We start from the raw sequence: 7,949 nt of genomic DNA, 5'->3' as shown, positions 1-7,949 counted from the left end.
TTTTTTTTTTTTTTTTTTTTTTTTTTTGAGACAGAGTCTCGCTCTATTGCACAGGCCGGAGTGCAGTGGCCGGATCTCAGCTCACTGCAAGCTCTGCCTCCAAGGTTCACGCCATTCTTCTGCCTCAGCCTCCCAAGTAGCTGGGACTACAGGCACCCACCATCACGCCTGGCTAATTTTTTTGTGTGTTTTTAGTAGAGACGGGGTTTCACCGTGTTAACCAGGATGGTCTCAATCTCCTGACCTTGTGACCCGCCCACCTCAGCCTCCCACAGTGCTGGGACTACAGGCGTGAGCCACTGCACCCAGCCTCTAGGGCCCAGGCAGTTAACCACTGTCCCATGGGGGATCTCATTAGGGCACTGCCAGCTCTTCAGCTTCGAGTGTCTTAGGCTGAGTCTACCAGTTATCATCCAATATCCATCCTCTCATTCTTCCTTTAGATTAGAGCCCTTGAGTTTCCATGGGGTACAGGATCAAGCACTAAGTGCTGCATTGCCAGCCTCTCTTGCAGCTAGACGTGGCTGTTAGAGAAAGAAGAATATAGGAGAGCCAGGGTGACACCATTTAAAATCTCAGCTCCGGGCCGGGCGCGGTGGCTCATGCCTGTAATCCCAGCACTTTGGGAGGCTGAGGCCGGCAGATCACGAGGTCCAGAGATCAAGACCATCCTGGCTAACACGGTGAAACCCTGTCTCTACTAAAAATACAAAAAATTAGCCAGGCACGGTGGCGGGCACCTGTAGTCCCAGCTACTTGGGAGGCTGAGGCAGGAGAATGGCGTGAACCCGGGAGGCGGAGCTTGCAGTGAGCCAAGATCGCGCCACTGCATTCCAGCCTGGGCGACAGAGCGAGACTCCGTCTCAAAAAAAAAAACAACAAAAAAACAACAACAAAAAAACTCAGCTCCAGCCAGGTGCAGTGGCTCACACCTGTAATCCCAGCACTTTGGGAGGCCACGGTGGGTGGATCCCAGCCAGATAAATACCAAAGGGCACTCAAAGTTGCTAGGCTCAATCTGGGACTGTTTCATGAGAAAGAAACAAGCTTCTGTCTTGTTTCAGCCACTGTCATTTTGGCCTTTTTTCCAGCAGCCAGAACGTGTCCTGATGAACCCACCTGATGCTGCCCTGCAGGCGTGGTCCTGGCCCTCCAAAAGCTGCAGGCTCATTAAATGAGAAGGAACAGAAAACACCTAATGCAGGGCTGGGCACAGCATGCGGGCCGAGTAAATGTTAGTTCCTCACAAAACATGGCTGACTCTGGCGTGAGTTGCTTGGCTAGCTTGTCATTCTCCCACTTTCTTTAAATCCTACCCATATCAGGTAGGAAACTCAGCATTACTTTTTTTCTTTTTCTTTTATTTTATTTATCTTATTTTTGAAACAGAGTCTCACTCTGTCACCCAGGCTGGAGTGCAGTGGTGTGATCTTGGCTCATTGCAACCTCTGCCTCCTGGGTTCAAGCGATTCTCCTGCCTCAGCCTCCCAAGCAGCTGATTTTACAGGTATGCGTCACCACACCCAGCTAATTTTTGTTTTTTTCAGTAGAAACGGGGCTTCACCATGTTGACCAGACTGGTCTCGAAACTCTGGCCTCAAGTGATCGGTCCACTTTGGCTTCCCAGAGTCCTGGGATTACGGGCGTGAGCCAGTGCACCCAGCCATGTTTATTTTTAGAGAGGGTCTTGCTTTGTTGCCCAGGCTGGAGTTTTAATGGTGCAATCAAGGCTCACTGCAGCCTCGACCTTCTGGCCTCAAGCGATCCTCCTGCCTCAGCCTCCAGAGTATCTGGGACTACAGGCATATGCCACCACACTCAGCTAATTTTTGTATTCTTTTTCTTTATCTTTTTTTTTTTTTTGAGGCAGAATCTTGCTCTGTTACCCAGGCTGGAATGCAGTGGCGTGATCTTAGCTCACTGCAAGCTACACCTCCCAGGTTCATGCCATTCTCCTGCCTCAGCCTCCTGAGTAGCTGGGACCACAGGTGCACACCACCAAGCCCGGCTAATTTTTTTTGGATTTTTATTAGAGACAGGGTTTCACCGTGTTAGCCAGGATGGTCTTGATCTCTGGACCTCGTGATCCGCCTGTCTCGGCCTCCCAAAGTGCTGGGATTACAGGCATGAGCTACCGCACCCGGCCGTATTCTTATTTTTCTAAATTCCCCTTCCAAAATCTCCATCACCTTCACCTTAACAAATAAAACGTTTTCTTGAGAGGCAGAGCAGTAACAGTCAGCTCCTGCCTTTATATGACAATGGACGTAGGCTGCCATCTCTCCCCATCCATCTGATAGTGGCCTACACCTCTCCTTGATGGCCACCCCCAGCCAACTCACTGTGGTCCTGACAAGGTCAGCACTCCTCGTACCCACCCTTCATCAAGCCAGAGGATGCTATTGGCCCAGCCTAGCCAGCCAGAGTTCCCCATTCCTCTGGCTACAGTTGCCGATTTAGGGATGTGACCTGCACAGAGGCTGGATTGATCTGAATCTTTACTAGGAATTGGCCAATGGGTGTTGGGAGGATGAAGGTCTATTTCCTCAGTTACGACTCTGACCTATGGGGATCATGAAAGCTATTGCAGGGCACATCGCAAATTACCCCAAAACTTAGTGGCGTAAAACAAGCATTGATTAAGCGTATGGACTCTGGGGGTCAGGATAAGGCACAGTATGGTGCTGGCTTCCAAGGGCTACGTGTCCCCAAAGAGAGGGACCCCAACAAAACTGGATGGCCTTTCAGGACCCAGCCTCAGAAGTCATAGAATGTTGCTTCCAACATTTTCCATTGGTTGAGATGATTACAAAGGACACGTGGATGGGACATATGTTGGTGTGGCCAAATTTAGAATACACAACCTGCCACAGAGCCTGGAGCTACTATCATCCTTCTTCAAGTGGATGAAGATATCTAGAAAGTGACATCACCACACGGAGGAAAGCAGAGCCGTGAGAAAGGGAGATATCGTTCGAGTCCCTGGATCCAGTTGCACCTGAAGCTAGACTCACCTGTAGGGTTTTTTTTCTGGTTAAGTGAGCTATTAATATTATTTTTGCTCAGCCGGGCACGTTGGGTCATACCTGTAATCCCAGCACTTTGGGAGGCTGAGGCAGGTGGATCACCTGAGGTCAGGAGTTCAAGACCAGCCTGGCTAACGTGGTGAAACCCTGTCTCTACTAAAATACAACATATTAGCCCGGCATGGTGGTGGGCACCTGTAATCCCAGCTGCTCGGGAGGCTGAGGCAGTAGAATCGCTTGAACCTGGGAGGGTGAGGTTGCAGTGAGCTGAGATTGCGCCATTGCACTCCAGCCTGGGCAACAAGAGTGAAACTCCATCTCAAAAAAAAAATTATATATAATACACATTTATATATATTTATATGTTTATTATATATAATGTAATATATATTATTTTTGCTGTAAGTGATTCAGATTGAATTTCTGTCATTGGCAGCCAAAAGGGTCCTGAGCTCACTAAGTGGCTCAACTGAGCCAGGACAGGATATTCTGGGACTTTTAGCAGCACAGAGCACTAGCTGGTGCTTGGAAATGATGTTTCCTCTGTTCTTGGCCAGCTGGAATCCCTAGGCTGGCATCCCCAAGATGAAATGTGCCCCTCCTTTAGAAGGCAAGAATTGATGACAGTGAGTTTTTTGTTTGGTTTGGTTTGAAGTAGCCCAAATGTCCCCTTCCTGCCACGAGGGCAATGCAGCTTCTATTTTATGGCATCTGGGAGGAGCCATTTTTATGGCCTGGATCACCGAGACGGGAAGAGGGAGAGCAAGCCGGGGGTTGGCACGTTCCTCCAGGCTGGGCCCAGGGAATGTGGCTGTTAGGAGGAGAACAGCCGCCACAGCAGGCCCCTGTGGTGAACCACGCCTCCGCGTTTGCACACCTGATTCCTGGCTGTTAAACCCTGCAAGGCAGGTCTTATCTCCATGCTACAAAGGAGGAAACTGAGGCAGAGACAAGGGATGCAACTTGCCCAAGATCTACAACTGGGAAGTTGTGACACCAGGCATTGGTTTTCTGACTGCAGAACATGAATTCTTTCATGCCACGTTCACAGAGATAGGAGGGACACGGGGGAAGGGCATTGAGGACGAAGTGGACGGAGGCTTGGCGTTGTGCGGCGAGGGGGCAGCTGGTGTGTCTGCTGTGGCCGCAGCAGAGAGAGGAGGGCCTGGGTGTGGAGTGGACACTGACCAGGCGGCCTTGCTTCGCTCAGAAAAATGAGGTTTGGCGTCCTGCCAGGCGATTCTTTGGTGGCCTCTGTGTAAGTTGAGGCCTGGCTGCCCTGGACCCAGCTTCTGGCTGCTGGTGAGTGGCTGTGGACCGTCTCCTGCTTGCCAGCATCGCCTTTGGTGCTTGGCTGGGTAGACAGAAATGAGTCACACTCCCCAGTCCTGCCCAAGCTCTCCCTCCCTCTGCCTGGGGCACAGGCTGCCCGGTGTAATCTAAAATAAGCAATGTGTGGCCCCAGGGGTTGGGATGGGCAGGGAGGAATCCCCATTAGGCATTCCTGTGAGGACAGCGTCCCTGAGCCGGGAGGACCCCAGCAGATTTAGACTGGTCAGAGGACCGCATCCATCAGAGGTCTGAGTTCGGAGACTGTCCATACCTCCAATTAGCCACGTGGCCCTGAGCAAGTCCCCTCTGTAGCATGGAGCAAATTGATCCCAGCAGAACCTCCCAGTCAGAGGCTGCTTGTTAGCCCCGACCTTTCAGGCCCCTCCTGCGCAAGGGGGCCTGTTCCACTGTTTCACTCCAGCCTTCCTGTGGGCTGGCTGTCATCTCACCTCTCCATTCTAGCTAGCTCAGGTCCTGTCGGTAAACCCTTGCCTCCAGCCCCAACATGGTTAGCAAGAGCCAGCTTCTGTTGCTTACAACCCCAAAACCCTAGCTGGAGGAGCAACTGAGGCAGGCGTGTTCCGTGTCACCCCACCCGTCCCACTGCCCACATAACCGCCAGCATCCCGAAGCGGCCCAGCGTGCTCAGCCTCGCATTGCACAGCCTGCCATGGAATGCGTTCCGCCTTGGTCCCATGGCGGCCCAGAGCCCACCCCAGGCCGGAGCCAGGCTGAAGGAATCCATGCTGGGGGCACGGATCCAGCATGGGAAGTGTCGCGAGAAGCGCTCTGCAGAGCCTGAGTGGGGAGCTTTCCAGAAGTGGGGTGTGGCCACATGTGTCAGAGCTGCCTGGGAGTGCCAAGCAGGATGTGATTAATGTCGGCCGTGGGTGTGACAGCCAGCCAGCCCTCAGCCTCATTGTCAGAGTGGCTCGAACGCAGCCCCCTTTCCTCTCCCCACGCCTGCTCGCAGCACCCACCCCTGCTATGTGTGGCATCCCCTCTCCTCCTTCCAACTGTACTGATCCACGGTGCCAGTCACTTAAAAATAGCATCCTACCCGAAACGTAGGCATGAGACGGAACTCCAGAAAAGGAGACAGCACCCCTCTTGTGCCTTGGAGCACACAGATTCTTGAGCAATCTGTCCCTGGCGCTGACAAGGAGGGCCTCTCGCCGGCACCTTCTGTTCCGCTGGGGAAGGGAAAGCCCCTGTTGTAGGTCCCCCCATCTAAAGCCGGCATCTCAGATCCACAGGGCTGGTGTGCTGGGCCACACGGCTGCCCAACCAAGGTCAGTGTCTCCCTGCCCAGGGGCTGGCCTAAGAACCATACCCTCCTCCTTCCTCACCCCCTCTGCTTCCCGCTGGGGGAGCCCTGGCATGAGATGTGAGGGAGGGCGGGGAGGGAGGCTGGGGTACTTACCCCCCATCTTTCCCCCTACAAGGTCAGCACAGGCTGGCCACGACCTTGACACAAAGTCTCAGGTCCCTCCACCTTCCACTCGGCCTCCATCCCTCAGGGCCCATTGACCCATCGAATTGCGTTTCCTGCAGGCTTTTTATTGTGCAGCATGGTGGGCAACGGTGAAAAAAACAGGAGCCAAAATGTCCAAAAATAGAGGTTAATTGAGTTAATTACAACAATGGCACTGAAGAATCCTTTGTGGCATTTAAGAAGGATCTTTTAGGCTGCTGTGTTTCTTTGAGTCTGAGAAGCCATCATTTGTTATTTCTATTACCAGTGTCATCATAACCCCCATTTTAGTGGGGAAAAAAAGAAGAAATAGCTGGCACATTTCTTTTGACATTGGTTCTAAAACACATCCTTACTTTGAAACATTACAATATGAAAAAATATGCAATATGGTAAAATGTAATGATTTGGAGAATGTGTTCTCCATGTATTTTTAAGTTTTAAAAAAGTGGGTTAAGATATATTATGCCTGGTATTAAGAAAAAACTACCATGTCTATACATACATAAACTATCTCATTCAACAATGAACAGATCCTATGAAATACACACACATACACACCCACAGGAAAAAAACAAAAAACAGGAAGGACAGCTAACAAAAGGCCAGCAGCGTGGATCGCCGGGCCGTGGGGCTACGTGCACCTTTGGTTTTCTTCTTTGTATTTTTCTATTTCTGATTTTCTGATTTTATAGGCAGACAACTAAAATAATAATCGCTACCACTGATTATCTCCTTTCTGCCTATCAGCGCTTAACCTGTGCTGAATGCTTTGTAATGACGGCCTCATTCAAGTCTCCAGCACCCATGGGAGTAGGAATGGTGGTTACCAGCTGTTCCGCACACTGGGAAACGGAGGCGCGGGCAGCTCTAAAAAAATGGAGCCGCGACCCAATCCCTGGTCATTCCGACTCCAGAACCGAGGCCCTTAACCGTTATACTCTAGACACAAACTTCACCATAAGGGTTTGCAGCTTTTTGAGAATTTAACACAATGTTGCAAGAGGGCACCCAAGGAAAATGTCCCCCCTTTGCTGGCCAGGCAGGGACGCTGAGATGCTGACTATAGACAGCCAGCCTGACAGCACGGCCTAAACAAAGGCTCGGGGCTGCAGGTGAGGACCTCCAAGTCTCTCTGGTCCTGAAGAAGCAACGTGTCTTGTGAGCCAATAAGGAGCCCCTTGGATGCCAGCCGGGCTGACGTAGCTCAGGGCATCTCCAAGGCACTGTCAGCTGACGCAGGACAACGGAAGTGGATGTCCCCACGGCGCCACACTACGATGCCTTGACAAGCCCCCCTGCACCACGTTTTGTGGTTCATTCTAATTTTGCTGAAAGGAGCTCTTCCGCTTCCTCCGAGATAAACATTCCTAACATCATTTCTTCTGAGCCGGCCAGCCAAGAGAATAGCTGGGAGCTCTCCGAGCACGGGCAGAGCGCATTCATTTTCTGGAACTCAGCTGAGAATCTTTTCTCCAGGAGACCCCAAGAAGCCTTTGCAAATAAACAAAATGAAGCTGCTGGGGAAACTGGCGGCCAGGAAACTAGAGCTGGTATAGCCCTGGGGAGAAGGATGGAGTTAGCCCCCAACCCTGGGGTTGCTGGCGCTGGGCACTGCAGCTGGCAGGCGCTGGGCTCCTCTGGATGCCAGGCTCTGCACATCCAGAACTGCAATCCTGCGTGTCCACGAGGCTGCCCCATTGCACAGATGAGGAAGCTGAGGCTCAGAGAGATGAAGGGAGGGGTCACATAGCTTGAATCCAGCCTGAGTGTGGCCTTACAGTTTTCCCACTCTTAAAACTCAGGTCACAGACTCCTTAAGAATCTAGTGAAAGTTCCAGACCCTCTGCTTTAAAAAAAAAAAAAAAAAAAGTAATCCTAAAGTGCCAAGATTGTAGGTGTGAGCGGCCATGCCTGGCCCCAGTGAAAAAACATTTAGAGCTTCATTCATTAAGACGTACCTGTCACCTTCCACCGTAACTGTAGGGCCTCCCTAGCCACGTGGAACTCTCCAGCTCCAGCAAAGGCCTAGGTTAAATCCCAGCCACGTGGAACTCTCCAGCTCCAGCGAAGGCCTAGGTTAAATCCCAGCCACGTGGAACTCTCCAGCTCCAGCG

This window comes from Piliocolobus tephrosceles, chromosome 17, assembly GCF_002776525.5.
Source record: "Piliocolobus tephrosceles isolate RC106 chromosome 17, ASM277652v3, whole genome shotgun sequence".
In the NCBI taxonomy this organism is placed as follows: domain Eukaryota; kingdom Metazoa; phylum Chordata; class Mammalia; order Primates; family Cercopithecidae; genus Piliocolobus; species Piliocolobus tephrosceles.
This window is presented reverse-complemented; position numbering follows the sequence as displayed.